This window comes from Eschrichtius robustus, chromosome 7, assembly GCF_028021215.1.
Source record: "Eschrichtius robustus isolate mEscRob2 chromosome 7, mEscRob2.pri, whole genome shotgun sequence".
Taxonomy (NCBI): Eukaryota; Metazoa; Chordata; class Mammalia; order Artiodactyla; family Eschrichtiidae; genus Eschrichtius; species Eschrichtius robustus.
The window spans coordinates 112,688,608-112,704,722 of NC_090830.1; the positions used below are offsets into that span (position 1 = coordinate 112,688,608).

Below are 16,115 nucleotides of genomic sequence, written 5' to 3' on the forward strand. Positions count from 1 at the left end.
GGGCTACCTGCTCCTTGGTGATACCAAGTTCAGTTCTGTGGGCAAGGTGTGGCCTTGGTGTTTGCAGGTTAGGGAGTTGCAAGGGATAGAACAGATGTCCCAAGCAACATGTGGAGTCAGGCTGGGTTTCTAGGGTGTCCCTGAGGGCCCTAAGCCCTATTATATAATATACTCCTAAGGTGAATCTGACCAGTCATGTCTCTGCTTAAAACCCTTCAGTGGCTCCTGCTTGCCCTCAGGATAAAGGCTAAGCTCCCTTTCGTGGCACAGCAGACTTTCAGGACCTGACCCTGTCTTAATCTCCAGTCTCCTAGTGGTTTTCTGCACACCTCTGACAGTAACATATTTCTAACCAGTCTTCATTTTGTCAACTCCTACTCATCCCCCTAAGCTCCACTCAGGCCTCATTCTCTCTGGGAAGCCTTTCCTGAATTCCCACGTTAGCCAGATGTGTAGTCTCTTGCTCCCACAGCCCTGCTGTGTGTACCTCTATTACCCCACCCATGATATGGAAGAGATCAGCTTATGTGTTGTCCCCTATGATGCTAAGATTTAGGAGGGCAAGGACCATGTCTTCCTCATCTTTCTATTCCTAGGCATGATGTAGACACTCAGTACTAAAATCTGAGAGGGAGATGTTTTGTCTGGTAAGGTGATGGAGGTTAGAAGGGGCTGGGACATTGTCATCTCTCTCCTCCTTATCTCTAACACACAATTCCATTCATACTTTTAGGTTGATTGATTTCTGGAGGTATGTAGGAGTGGAGATAGGGTAGTAGGGAGTTTTGGCCCACTTAGATTTTTCAGTTGGTTATGCAGGACCTCTCAATCTGAGATAAGCCCAGGAGACCAAATCCCAGTTTTCAAATGAAGGTGGAAAATGGCTCAGAGGTGGGCTGGAAAGATGTGCTATGGTGGTTGTATCCTCTGCCCCTGACTCTCGTTGGGTGAAAGAGGCAAGATCCTCAGCTAGACCCAGAGATCAGGAGCCCAACATGCAGGTACAGGAAGCTGTTAAGGAGTTCTTCAATTCTGATGTCAGGCCTGATGGTTTCTTGGTATTAGAGGATTCTAACACAAGGATGGTCTTTGGATGTCTGGTTTTGAGACCACAGTCCTATGGGGTTAGGAATGGAGCTTCCCTGGACTTGAGTCATCCATAAATGGGAGAAAATGGGGAGAGAGTTGGTATCTTTTTTCATTGTCTCCTAGCAGTCTCTTCAGGTCTGCAGGGACACTGGGATTTATTCCAGCAAATGGGCTGGGAATTCCACCATTCAATCTGCAAGGAGAAAACTTATCCTTCTGTCCTCTTTCTACACACTCTCACTTCTAGGTAATTCTAAATATCCTAGCAACCTCTATCATCTCTTGCCAGGGGAGAGGCAGCTGGGGGCAGGAGAGTGAAGACTGTGGTGGGCATCTTGCCCTCAGGCCTCTCAGCATTTCTAAGGCTTCAGGAAAGGCTTCAGTTTCCTGTCACTGGTGATGTGGACTAACCTGTGTGATTAGCTTTTTTCTAGATAGGTAAAGAGTGTCCAAAGCTTAGGATGAGGGTCAGAGCTGGGAGTCACAGTCTGATAAACTAAAGCATAAGAGGTATCGATGGACAGTGAAAAAGAGAGCTGGACTTGGGGTGGGGACACCTAGGTTTGTTTCTCTGCTCTGTCATTAACTAGCTATACAAACGTGGGGGCCATCTTTCCATTCTGGGATTCAATTTCCTGCTCTGTAAAATGAAAGGACCTGGATTAGATATCCAAGCTTTCTGTCAACTCCCATCGTCTCTATTTCAGGATGATAGGAATGGGGCACAAGACACAGAAACAAAGTTGGGATGGGACAGACTCATTTATGAGAAGCCAAACAGGGCAAGCAGACGCGACGGTGGGGGAAGGGAGGTTGGAATAGATTGCTCCCTCCATCCTGCAAGGAGCTCAGAACTGCCTAGAAAGGAAATGATCCCTCAAGGGTCACGGTATTGGCCCAGGTGACTTTAATAGGGAGCGGCGGCGGGCTTGCGCATAGGGGTAGTAGGGTCGTCCACTCAGGCTCTCAAAAAGGACTCCGCCCCCTTTCCAGCAAGTCGTAGCTTTCTTCCCCATAATGCCCAGCAGCCACCGCCAAGCCGTGCACTGCAACCGAACTCTACCTAACTCCACCTCTCCAACTGCCCAGCGCATTTTCTCCTTTTTTATTGGTTTCTCAGTACTGTCACTCAGAGAGTCCTCATATCCGTTGGTTATCCCCTGCCTACCCTTGTCTTTCTCTTGTAATCTCGCCTCTTTAGGCACTACCCGCCTCCCGAAGCCAATTGCCTTCCTTCGATTGGATTGCTGGAATGCCACTTTTCACGATGCAAACCTATGATTGGCTGTGCGCGGCAGGGCTCGCGCAGTGACCAGGCAGCGGGCTAGACTGAGGCTAGTTACCACGTCAGTGAGCTGACAGGGAAGGTAGCCGGCTCCACCGCCCGTTCCGGCCGAGTCTTCCTGACCGACTCTGCGGGCTTTGACTTCGGCCTCAACTCCCAGAAACGGGCTTCTTCCCTGCTCCCATCTGCTACCAGAGCCGGGAGAGCCACTCGGAGACGCCTTCGGGGCCCGGGCTGGACATGAACAGCGGCTGCCGGTCCTGGGCCTAGGCCCCGCCATTTTGGATCCGCTGACAGGTCAGCGAAGTCTCTTCTTAGAGTTCCAGTGTCGTGAAGGCCGCCCTGACATCGCGAGAGGGAATAAGAGGAGGAGGGCCCTTAAACTGAATGAGCCGGGGTGGGTTAAGGACGCAGGGGCAGGAACGAGACGAGGGAGAGATTGCTGTGGGAGGGAACTCGGAGAGGTGCAGGGGGCAAAGGTCAGGCTCCTGCCGCCGGAGGGACGACTTCAACTCTGGCTTTTCAACCCTTGCGGGTACCGGAATCCTCCCTGTGTTCCCAGGCTTAACCTAGCTGTCAGTTCCTCTCTTCTGGAGCTTTTTGCATCCTAAAGACTCCAGTCCTCAGAAGCTGAAAGCAAATCTGAAGAGTATTGCATCTACTTTTCAGGGTTGATTTTTAGACCTTAGATATGAGAGTTTCTCCAGATTTTGTGCAGCGCCCACTTCTGTGTGACTGCCTCATTAATTCACCTGAACTGCTTCATTAATGATGATGAACTAATGCAACCTAGACCAGGTAGTGAGAAAGGGTGTGGAAGGACTGAGGCCAGCCTCCTGGGGACCTGAGCTAAGAGAAGGCTTTCCTTTTATGGGGCTGCTCACCTGCCAGTCTGGGACTGTATGTAAACACTGGACTTATCTTCTGAGCCTGTTTTTTCTTTTACACAATCTTTTATACTGTGTAATATTCTCTTCTGGTGTATGTTTTTGGTTGGCATTTCCTCCCCAGGTCTTCACTTGGCCTAAGGAGATGAAGTTCAGTCACAAGGAAGCCACTCTATTATGACATATTTGGACGAGAGCAGAGAGGGATTTGAATACCTGTGAAGTTGGTACTTTGGCCTATTATTTTTAGTGGGTAAGAAGAGTCATGAGAGGTGTTCAGTCAAATAAAAAGTGGTAGGGTCAGGGCTGCAGAGTGAATGATGGAACATAACCCCAAAGAGTATAGTTTATGGCACTGTGATGATCTTTGATAAACTGCTGTATTGTAAAGCTATAAAAGTCCCTCAAGGGTGAAGAATGCCTTTAAAAATGAGGAAGAGTGTAGGTACAGTGTCTTTTAATACACGACATAGAAATTTGTATGCCTTTAAATTAGGTACACAAGGCAGTCCTCTGAGCCCTGTGGAGGACGCAAATGGAAAGGTCCATTTGGGGATTGCTCTGCTCAGTTTATGCGTTTCTTAAAAGCAGTAGCAATGTATGTGCACCAGTCTAGCTAGAGCATGTCAACCTAAATGCCTTTCAGCATGTAGTAGACACTCAATAAGTGTTATCTGTGCCTATTTATTTTATTTTTGGCTGCACTGGGTCTTTGTTGCTGCACGTGGGCTTTTCTCTAGTTGTGGCGAGCGGGGGCTACTCTTTGTTGCAGTGCGTGGGCTTCTCATTGCGGTGGCTTCTCTTGCTGTGGAGCACAGGCTCTAAGCTCACAGGCTTCAGTAGTTGCGGCACGTGGGCTCAGTAGTTGTGGCTCGCCGGCTCTAGAGCGCAGCCTCAGTAGTTGTGGCACACGGGCTTAGTTGCTCCGCAGCATGTGGGATCTTCCTGGACCAGAGCTTGAACCCGTGTCCCCTGCATTGGCAGGCAGACTCTTAACCACTGCACCACCAGGGAAGCCCCCCCTAAGATTAGTTTTAGTATGTGATTCTGACTTGTGGCCTGATTCTAGCCCTGGCAGTCAGGACTTTTGCATGGTGAGGTAGTAATAAGGAGGATCAAAACCTCATTGTGTTAGAAGGGAAAACTATCTAGGTTCTAGAGTGATAAACTCTGCTCTCCTGAAATTGTGTGTGTGTGTGTGTGTGTGTGTGTGTGTGTGTGTGCGCGCGCGCGCGCACGTTGGTAGGGGAGATAGCATTGTTTATTTTTTTAATTAAGGTATAGTTGCTCTACAATGTTGTGTTAGTTTCTGCTGTACAAGGAAGTGAATCAGCTATATGTATACATTATGTATACGTATATCCCCTCCCTCTTGGGCCTCCCTCCCACTCCCCCCATCCCACCCATCTAGGTCAAGACAGAGCACCCAGCTGAGCTCCCTGTGCTGTACAGCAGGTTCCCTCTAGCTATCTCTTTTACACATGGTAGTGCATATATGTCAATCCCAATCTCCCAATTCACCCCACCCCGCTTCCCCCACCCCGTGTCCACACATTCGTTCTCTACATCTGTGTCTCTATTCCTGCCTTGCAAATAGGTTCATCTGTACCATTTTTCTAGATTCCACATATATGTATTAATATACGATATTTGTTTTTCTCTTTCTGACTTACTTCACACTGTATGATAGTCTCTAGGTCCATCCACGTCTCTGCAAATGACCCAATTTCGTTCCTTTTTATGGCTGAGTAATATTCCATTGTATATACATACCACATCTTCTTTATCCATTCATATGTTTATGGACATTTAGGTTGCTGTATTGATACTTATTGATTTAAAATAAGTGGGTGGCACTTCCCTGGTGGTGCAGTGGTTGAGAATCCGCCTGCCAGTGCAGGGGACACAGGTTTGATCCCTAGTCCAGGAAGATCCCACATGCTGTGGAGCGGCTAAGCCCGTGGGCCACAATTGCTGAGCCTGCGCTGTAGAGCACGCAAGCCACAGTTGCTGAGCCCACGCGCCGCAACTACTGAAGCCTGCACAGTCTAGGGCCTGCGTGCCGCAACTACTCAGCCTGAGTGCTGCAACTAATGAAGCCCGCGTGCCTAGAGCCTGTGCTCCGTAACAAGAGAGGCCACACAACGAGAGGCCTGCGCACTGCAGCGAAGAGTAGCCTCTGCTCGCCGCAACTAGAGAGAGCCCATGTGCAGCATCGAAGACCCAACACAGCCGTAAATAAATAAGTAAGTAAGTAAGTAAATAAATAAAATAAGTGAGGTGGAAATGGTATAGGAAACTGTTTGCATTTTAACTTGCTGATCTATATTGTAGAATTTCCAAAAAAGTAATTTAAAATGGCTAATGAAATGACATAGTCACCTCAGGAAGTATCCAGGTTTGATGGGTCTGCCTTTCTCATCTGGGTTGGTATGCCCTGTTGAGCCCTGTTGAGTTGATAATGCTTTGCATAATAGGCAGTCTAGTCTTTGGGTAGATAGTGCGACCAGTTCAGCATCTTTTCAGTTGGGCCTGGAGGTTAAGTCAGGCAACAAGATTTTACCTTTTCTTACTTTAAAAAGTCATTTTCTGGACAGGAATAGTTCTTTACTCCCAGCCCCCATCCCAGATCAGAAAATTTGTTTTTCCTTCAAGACTTGTATTTGAGCTTCTTTTTTTTTTTTTTTTCCAGCTTCTTTTTAAAGGTGGCAGTAGACAGTATGTTCTAACCTTGACATTGATGCTCATTGGCACAGTCGGAACTCAGGTTGTAGGCACATCTCCTCATGAGTAGCTGGGCACCAATCCCAGTTGAACTCGAAGTTCTCAGAGTTACACTACTAGTTCACTTCCCCGTGTTCCAGAAGGCAGAATGACTGCTACTTTTAGATAATAACTTCATTGATAGGGTACTTAGACTGGCTAGTGTGAGCAGCTGGAGAGGAAAAAGGCACAGCTCCTGCTTTCGAGGAGACCCATTGTATTTATACAGTACTCACCGGAAGGATCAGCCTAGTCTTTTTACACCACTTCTATTGATTGATCACAGTCTGTCCCAGTGGTTCAAGGTGACTAATTAGAGTGATTCTGCTGTTGGGGTAATTGTGGAGTTGAGTTGAAGGGAGAAAGGGAGGTTCATTTTATCTCTGGCTGGAAGAGCTTTGTAAATGTAATTGGCAGGTGTTTAGCTTTTATTGTTCCTCTTTTTCTGTATTTCAGTATGTTCCACAGCAGTTGTTTAATTAAATGAAAATGTAATAGGGCACTGTGGTGATTTGGAGCCCCAATTGCAGTGGATATGATCATGGAAGTAATGATTTGTTGCCATCATGTAAATAAAGCAGGGATTACAAGCTCAAATGCCTGAGTATCAGGCAGGTAATGTAAATGAAGGAAGTGAGCCAGGAGGGAATGTATTAGTAGTGACTGTAGTGTACTGGAATGTGGGCACAGTATGACCATTCTTCCTGTTATTCAAGAGAAACTGGGAATTCAGATCCTTGTGTTCTAAACTGTTGGCAACTAGTTAAATTATTTAAAAACCTTTTACAGGAGGAAAAATGTATGTCTGTGGACTAGATTCTGCCTGATGACAGTGGAGGATGACCCCTGATATACAAAATGGGCAGGCCTTATGAGACTTAATCACTGCAATTCTCTACGTATAATCATACAGACTCACTTTTTTTTTCCTTTTTATTTATTTATTTATTTATTTTTGGCTGCGTTGGGTCTTTGTTGCTGCATGCAGGCTTTCTCTTGTTGCGGCGAGCGGGGGACTACTCTTCGTTGCAGCGTGCGGGCTTCTCATTGCGGTGGCTTCTCGTTGTGGAGCATGGGCTCTAGGCGCACGGGCTTCAGTAGTTGTGGCATGCAGACTCAGTAGTTGTGGCTTGCGGACTCTAGAGCGCAGGCTCAGTAGTTGTGGTGCACGGGCTTAGTTGCTCCATGGCATGTGGGATCTTCCTGGACCAGGGCTAGAACTTGTGTCCCCTGCAATGGCAGGCGGATTCTTAACCACTGCGCCACCAGGGAAGCCCGCAGGCGGATTCTTAACCACTGCGCCACCAGGGAAGTCCTCCAGACTCACTTTTTTTTTTTAAAGAACGATATAGGGGGGCTTCCCTGGTGGCTCAGTGGTTGAGAATCTGTCTGCTAATGCAGGGGACACGGGTTGGAGCCCTGGTCTGGGAAGATCCCACATGCCGCAGAGCAACTAGGCCCGTGAGCCACAACTACTGAGCCTGTGCGTCTGGAGCCTGTGCTCCGCAACAAGAGAGGCCGTGATAGTGAGAGGCCCGCACATCGCGATGAAGAGTGGCCCCCGCTTGCCACAACTAGAGAAAGCCCTCGCACAGAAACGAAGACCCAACACAGCCAAAAATAAATAAATAAATAAATAAATTAATTTAAAAAAAGAACGATATAGGGGGTTCTTTTTTAAAAAAAATATTTATTTATTTATTTGGCTGTGTTGGGTCTTAGTTGCAGCACGCAGGATCTTTCGTTGTGGCATGCGGGCTCTTTGTTGTGTGCAGGCTTCTCTCTCGTTTTGGCGTGTAGGCTGCAGAGTGTGCAGGCTCAGTAGTTGCAGTGCACGGGCTCTCTAATTGTGGCCCACGGGCTCTCCAGTTGTGGCACGCAGGCTCTAGAGCACACGGGTTTAGTTGCCCCGCGGCATGTGGGATCTTAGTTTCCCGACCAGGAGTCGAACCCATGTTCCCTGCATTGGAAGGCGGATTCTTAACCACTGGGCCATGAGGGAAGTCCCCAGGCTCACTTATTTTTTTTAAATAGATTTATTTATTTATTTATTTATGGCTGCGTTGGGTCTTCGTTGCTGCCTGTGGGCTTTCTCTAGTTGCAGTGAGCGGGGGCTGCTCTTCTTTGCAGTGCGCGGGCTTCTCATTGCGGTGGCCTCTTGTTGCAGAGCGTGGGCTCTAGGCGTGCGGGCTTCAATAGTTGCAGTGCGTGGGCTCAGTAGTTGTGGCTCGTGGGCTCTAGAGCATAGGCTAAGTAGTTGTGGCACGCGGGCTTAGTTGCTCCGCGGCATGTGGGATCTTCCGGACCAGGGCTCGAACCCGTGTCCCCTGCATTGGCAGGTGGATTCTTAACCACTGCGCCACCAGGGAAGCCCACCAGGCTCACTTTTTAATCTTTGTCCTACTCTGCCAACTTTCACCATTAGTTGTCATGTTGGGTGCCCTGAGTGGTTAAAAGATGAGTGGGGGAAAGAAATCTTGTTTCATTTTTCATCTCCAAGCTGGCAGAAAGGGCATCTTTGGACAACTTTGAGCTTATCTCAGTAGCTCACCTTGCATATAATTCTTGGGATAACCTCAGAATCTCCATAGAGGGAGGAGGGGGAATGGCAGAGCTGAGGTACACTGGTCACCTGATTATCCGGTTGGGAGGATTTTCCATTCATATCCTGTCAGGGCACCAGCTTTTTTCTTGGTTTGATTTTCTCTTACCTCCACCCTTTGAGTAAATTTCTTGAGTCCAGCAAGTTGTTTACTAGTTCAGTAATTTTGGGTCACTCTCAACAAAACACAGAACTATGGCGCGTTCCTTGGCTAGCTCTGGAAACCTTAAAAACTCTGCGTCTTTGGTGCTTCTCTGGGATGTTTGAGAGATCGAGTGAAAATAAACCTCAGAAGGGCCAGTTGATGGTTGTTCAGCTCCCTGGTACCTTCTGCCCTCTCAGAAAGCCCATCAGGGTTTTCGTGGTTTACATAGCTCTGTATTAGACATCAAAGCGCCATGAAAAAGAAGAAAAACCTGAGTCTTTGCCTTTGGAGAATCTAATTTCTAATTGAATAAGAACAACTTTTAAGCAATGAAGAAAAAAAAGTAACTTAATGGTCTACTAATAATCTATTTAGAACCAAAGAAAATAAGACACATATATACATATGTGAAGAATGGACAATTACATAAAGAATTGTACATTTCACAGAAGAAATGTGAACATGCAAATAGCATATGAGGAGACTTCAGGAAGATACATGTGAAAATAGAAGCATTATGATTTGACTGGTGGATAAATGTGGGTTCTTTTTGTCCATAGAGTGGCTAATATGGAAGATTTGTAACTTCTAGTACAGAAACAAACATGGGATACAGAAAGAAGGTTTGCCTGCCTGGCTTAGAGTCCTTGTCTTCTATGAAGTAATTGTTCTCACAAGAGGTGGATGTGAGCTGCACCAATACTGAAGAGTCAATCTTAATATTCTTTCAGTTATTCATTTGTTCATTCAGTATTTATCATTTTTCTTACTATATGTTAGGCATTGGGGATAAAAAGGTGATAAATTATGGTCTCTTTCTGAGATGCTCATAGACTCATGGGAGAGACAGACTAAATAAATAATTATAAATGAGTATAAGATATGTTTAAATAGAGGTATGTACTGTGCCATAGGGTGACAAAAAAGGAGTACTAATACTCTCCGGGAGAGTGGGTTAGCTAGGGAAGATTTAACAGAGCAGGCATTATCATAATAACAGCCAACCTTTTTTTGGGTTTTAATATTCCTAATAGCATGCCAGGCCTTACAACAAATGGGTGAGGAGGTACTATCTCCATTATGCAATGCAGAACTGTAAACTGGGAATCAGAGAGGCTAAGAAACTTGGCTAAGATCATATAGGTAATAACAGTCAGGAATACCACTGTGGTATTCTGATTCTCTCATTGACTTTTGGATGGAATGAGTAAGGGTTAGGGTTTATACAGCATATAAGGGACATCAGTGTCCCCAACCCAGCTTAAAAACAGAACATTACCAAAACTGGGGCAGCGGGTATGCCCTTCCCTATTAGTCACGTCTCCCCTCCCCTTAGCCAATTGTTGTAAATTTTTTGTGCATTTCCCTGGGGTATAATCTTAGCAGTGGAATTGCTGAGGTATAGAATATGAAGTTCTTCAACTTTGCAAGATAATGCCAAATTGTTATCCAAATGAGTTGTATCAATTTACAGACTCAACAGCCACTTGGTCTGTATTTTTGCCAACTTCTGGTATTGTCAAATTAAAATTTTGTGCTATTTTGGAGGTGTAAAATGGTTTCTCATTATCTTATTTTGTAATTTTATTGACTATTAAGCTAATAATGTTTTCATATATATATTTACTGTTTGTATTTTCCTTATTCTGTGAAATGCCTGTTCATGTCTGTTGCCAGTTTTGGGGAGGATTTATATGTCTATCCTTATAGTTTTGTAGCAGTTATATTATGGATATTGCTCTTTTTTAAAAAATTTTTATTGGATTATAGTTGCTTTACAATATTGTGTTAGTTTCTACTGTGCAGCAAAGTGAATTAACTATTCGTATACATATATCCCCTCTTTTTTGGATTTCCTTCCCATTTAGATCACCACAGAGCATTGAGTAGAGTTCTCTGTGCTATACTGTAGGTTCTCAGAAGTTATCTATTTGATACATGGTATTAACAATGTATATATGTCAATCCCAATCTCCCAGCTCATCCCCCCACCCCCCCCCGAGCCCCTTTCCCCCTTGGTATCCATACGTTTTTTTCTCTATGTCTGTGTCTCTATTTCTGCTTTGTAAATAAGATCGTCTATACCATTTTTTTTCAGATTCCACATATATGTGTTAATATACGATACTTGTTTTTCTCTTTCTGACTTCACTCTGTATGACAGTCTCTAGGTCCATCCATGTCTCTACAAATGACCCAATTTCGTTCCTTTTTATGGCTGAGTAATATTCCGTTGTATATATGTACCACATTTTCTTTATCCATTCTTCTTTGCTTCTTTATATGTTACATATATTTTCTCCCAGTTTGTGATTTATCTTTTCCTCTTTTTTATGGTGTCTTTTGAATAAACGTCTTTAATTTTAACATGGTTTAATTTACCAGTTTTTTTTATGGGTTCTGCTTTTTGTTTCCTATTTAGGTACATCTCCCCTATGCTGAGATTATAAAAATATTCTCATATATTTTTTTGGCCATGCCATGTGGCTTGCGGGATCTCAGTTCCCCAACCAGGGATTAAACCCGAGCCACGGCAGTGAAAGTGCTAAATCCTAACCACTAGACCACCAGGGAACTCCCTCTTATATTCTAAAAGTTTTCAGGTTTTGCTTTTTTACATTTAAGTCTTTAACTCATTCTAAAGAGAATTTTTGGTATTCCATGAAGGATCCAATTTATTGTTTGTTTCGCCTGCTTTTGTTTAGATCTAGAGGGAGTTGCCAGTTGCGGGATGCCGCAAAGCACCATTGTAATCCTGTAGGCCCAGCTTTAAACAGATCGTGCTTTCAAAGAATATATGTTGCTCACAGTCTCTGAGCAGATAAGCCACTAGCTTATTTGGCTGGGGGATATTCGTTGGTGTGTATTTGGTCATTCCTTCTCATATTATTTCTGATAAAAGGTAAACCTTAAGTTCTTTTCTACCATATTCGTGAGGTCTCTGCCGGCCTTTGTGACCTTATGACAAGGGGTCCTAGGCCATTGGCTACCAGACAGCAAGTGGTTCATCGGAGCTTCCCATTTGAACATCAAGGACAAATTCCCTTGGGAGATTCTTGGGTGAGGAGGCATGCTCAGAGGCTTGGAGGGAGATTAGGCAACTCTGCATAGTCCTTGAAAATAATTCCTCTTTATTCCCGAGATGTTTCTTTTTTACTAAGAAACTTAAGACTATGATTTTTTGCTTAGATCTTTGCTATCTTAGAAAATTGTTAGCTTTTGATGCCTAATGAATTTTGATTGAGTGTTAGGTTGATTATTTCAGTTGGTATCCCAGTTCAAAATTTATTTCCTCCAGAAAGCCTTCCAAATAGCATGTAGATCCTATTAGATCTCAGTTAAGTCCTGTTGACACTTTTGTTTGCTATTTGTAGTGTGGTGGTGTTGTTATTTACTTGTTGCTTGTTGTTCTCAGTATAGGTGTTTTCTCTCATTCTCTTAGTTCTTTAAAAGAGAAATTAAACAGACTTCCCTGGTGGTCCAGTGGTTAAGACTCTGCACTTCCACTGCAGGGTGCGCGGGTTCGATTCCTGGTTGGGAAACTAAGATCCCACATGCCGCCCAGCGTGGCCAAAAAAAAGAAAAAGAGAAATTAAATATTCTTATTTTATAGTGGCCCCCTCCAGGCCCCCCAAAATATTTTTTACAATGATAGGTAGTCTGTATATGTACTATATATATTGAAAGCCGTCCATGATATGCTTCCCCTGCAACTTGCTTTTCTAGCTTTACATGCTATTATTCTCCTAGGAATAATGTTCCAACAAGTCTGGAATAATCATGACCCCCTAAATACATAGTGCATTTTCCTACCAATAAGCTTTTACTCTTGCCATTCTCTCCTTTTGTTTGTTTGTTTGTTTTTTTTAATTAATTTATTAATTTATTTATTTTTGGCTGTGTTGGGTCTTCGTTTCTGTGCGAGGGCGTTCTCTAGTCGCAGCGAGTGGGGGCCACTCTTCATTGCGGTGCGTGGGCCTCTCACTGTCGCGGCCTCTTGTTGCAGAGCACAGGCTCCAGATGCGCAGGCTCAGTAGTTGTGGCTCACGGGCCCAGTTGCTCCGTGGCATGTGAGATCTTCCCAGACCAGGGCTCGAACCTGTGTTCCCTGCATTGGCAGGCAGATTCTCAACCACTGTGCCACCAGGGAAGCCCTCTCCTTGTGTTTTTGACTGTTTGAACCCTGTCTTTCACTTGCCTTTCCAGGGCCCTCTGCCAGAAATAATTTTCTTTGCTTCACTACTGTGACACTGTGTATCACTTATGTATTAGAGATATGTATGGGTTTGTGTGTAGATGTATGTGTTTAATCTACTAGCTTATAAATTTCTTGTGGGTGGGTAGGGACAATTCTGTATGACTCTGTCTAGCATTTTGCTTAGCATGTGCTAAGTAATATCTGGTTGACTGAAATAAATGTTTGTTAGTTAACTTTGATTGCTGCTCTTAATCATTTATACATGGAATAATACAACTAATTTTCTGTAGCGCCTACTCATTAAAAAAAATCCGTTAATTAAAATTTAAAAATATGTAATATATGTATGTGACACAAAATTCAAAAAGTACAAAAGAATAGGCAGAGAAAAGTAAGTCTTCCTCTCACCACTGTTCCCCAGTTCCTTCCTCTGGAGGCAACCTCTGTTAGGAGTTTCTTTCTTTTTTTTTTTTTAAATTAATTAATTAATTAATTAATTTTTGGCTGTGTTGGGTCTTCGTTGCTGCACGGGCTTTCTCTAGTTGCAGCGAGTGGGGGCTACTCTTCGTTGTGGTGTGCGGGCTTCTCATTGCAGTGGCTTCTCTTGCTGCGGAACACAGGCTCTAGGCGTGCAGGCTTCAGTAGTTGTGGCACATGGCTCAGTAGTTGCGGCGCACGGGCTTAGTTGCTCCGTGGCATGTGGGATCTTCCCAGACCAGGGCTCGAACCCGCCCTGCAATGTGTCCCCTGCAATGGTAGGCGGACTCCCAACCTCTGCGCCACCAGGGAAGTCCCTTAACATCTTTATTGGAGTATAATTGCTTTACAATGGTGTGTTAGTTTCTGCTTTATAACAAAGTGAATCAGCTATACATATACATATATCCCCATATTTCCTCCCTCTTGCGTCTCCCTCCCACCCTCCCTATCCCACCCCTCTAGGTGGTTACAAAGCACCGAACTGATCTCCCTGTGCTATGTGGCTGCTTCCCACTAGCTACCTATTTTACATTTGGTAGTATATATAAGTCCATGCCACTCTCTCACTTTGTCCCAGCTTACCCTTCTCCCTCCCCGTGTTGTTAGGAGTTTCTTAAAAAAACCTTCCAGGAACTTCCCTGGTGGTGCAGTGATTAAGAATCTGCCTTCCAATGCAGGGGACATGGGTTTGATCCCTGGTTGGGGAACTAGGATCCCATACGCCGCCGGGCAGCTGAGCCTGCGCGCCTCAACTAGAGAGCCTGCGTGCCGCAAACTACAGAGCCCACGTGCTCTAGAGCCTGCGTGCCACAACTAGAGAGAAGCCTGCACGCCATAACAAAAGATCATGCATGCTGCAACGAAGATCCTGTGTGCTGCAACTAAGACCCGACGCAGCCAAAATAAATATATAAAAATAAATAAATAAAATAAAATGTAACATGTATTTAAAAAAAAAAATCCAGAGATCTAGAGCATATTGATCTTGCCTAGATAATTTAAGGAAGGAGAGATGCTAGAGATTTTATCTTTTCTGATACTTTATTTTTGAATTTGTTTATCTTTCTTCTACTTCTTGGTTCTCCTCCTCTTCATCGTGGTATGTTCTCATCATTGAATCTTATCTATTCATTGAAGACAACATTGTTGTGTGTCTAGAGCATTTAGTCTTCTGAGAGTAACCTAGTTGTTTCTTTAAATTGTCTTTAAAATAAGTGTTGTCTTTTGTTGGGTTCCCTTGTGGATTGGCAGAGGTGTTATGGGCCTGGACAAAATTTGTACCGGTTCTTTTTTCCTTTATCATAGTGGTTTTCATTCTTCTCACTTTCTTGTGTAAAAAATATGCAAATAGAGCTACTTGCAGGGTGCTTTTTTTCCCTCCATATCTCTGGCTCAGTTTTCTTTTAGATCCTGCCGAACTCTATAAATGCCTCAAGGGCAGAGATTGTATCTCATTTCTTTCATAATTATTAATTTTTAATTATATTGATGGTACAGTAATATGTTCTCCTTGTAAAAAATTAAAACATGGATAAGGCTAAGTATCCTCTGATTACACCCTGATTTCATAGTACCTTCTCTAGAGATAACTATGGTTGTTGAGTTTGGGGTACATCTGCCCAGACCTTTTATTCTGTGTTTATGTATCTCTCTATATGCCTGTACAAAATACAGTAAGTATACTTAACAGCATAGATGACTCACAAACATAATGTTTCAAGGGAAAAGGGCAAATTGCAGAAGAATACATACAAAATGATATTAATTATACAAAATATAAAAATATGCAGAATGATACATATTGTCTAGAGATACATATCAATGAAGTAAAAATGTAAAGCAACATAAAAGTTTAGTAAACATCAGATTAAGAGTCGTGGGATCAGGGCTTCTCTGGTGGCGCAGTGGTTAAGAATCCGCCTGCCAATGCAGGGGACACAGGTTCAAGCCCTGGTCCAGGAAGATCCCACATGCTGCAGAGCAACTAAGCCCGTGCGCCACAACTATTGAGCCTGTGCTCTAGAGCCTGCGAGCCACAACTACTGAGCCCGAGTGCCACAACTACTGAAGCCCTTGTGCCTAGAGTCCGTGCTCTGCAACAAGAGAAGCCACCCAATGAGAAGCCCGCACACCACAACGAAGAGTAGCCCCCACTCACCGCAACTAGAGAAAAGCCCGTGTGCAGCGACAAAGACCCAACGCAGCCAAAAATAATAAATAAATAAATAAGTAAATAATTTATGAAAAAAAAGAATAGTGGGCCCTATAGATGAAAGAGAGAAGGATGTAATTAGGGAGGACACACAGAGACTTCAGTTGTACTGTTCTTAATCTGGATACTGGTTCGTATATTCTCTTTATATCTTACTGTATGTTAAATACTGTATATTTTTGAAAACAAAAATCTAGTATTTTATGTAAGGTGGGTTGGTTGGTTGGTTTTTACATAGTTGGCAACATACAGTCATGCATTACAATTTTTTTTTTCATTCCACAGTATGCCTAAAGCTCTTTCCATGTCTTATTTGCTTTGTATCCTTAGCACTCTGAAAGATGCCTTATGCATAGTAGGTGCTTATTAAGTAAATATTTTTGGAATTCCTTTCCTTACTCTGTTAGCCTTCCTGTTTTAATTTTACTTGAGCCTGATCTAAATGTTTGTCTAA

The 16,115-nt window shown here is 43.9% G+C and overlaps 1 protein-coding gene across 6 annotated transcripts in view; it reads left to right on the forward strand.

Moving 5' to 3' along the window:
- Positions 1 to 2,431: 2,431 nt before the first annotated feature.
- Positions 2,432 to 16,115, forward strand: part of GBF1 (golgi brefeldin A resistant guanine nucleotide exchange factor 1) — a 122,706-nt gene continuing 109,022 nt past the window's right edge. For all 6 annotated transcript variants that reach the window (XM_068548442.1, XM_068548445.1, XM_068548446.1 and 3 more), the window contains exon 1: positions 2,432 to 2,671. The gene's annotated coding sequence lies outside the window, so the exon portion shown is untranslated. The remainder of the gene's footprint in view (positions 2,672 to 16,115) is intronic.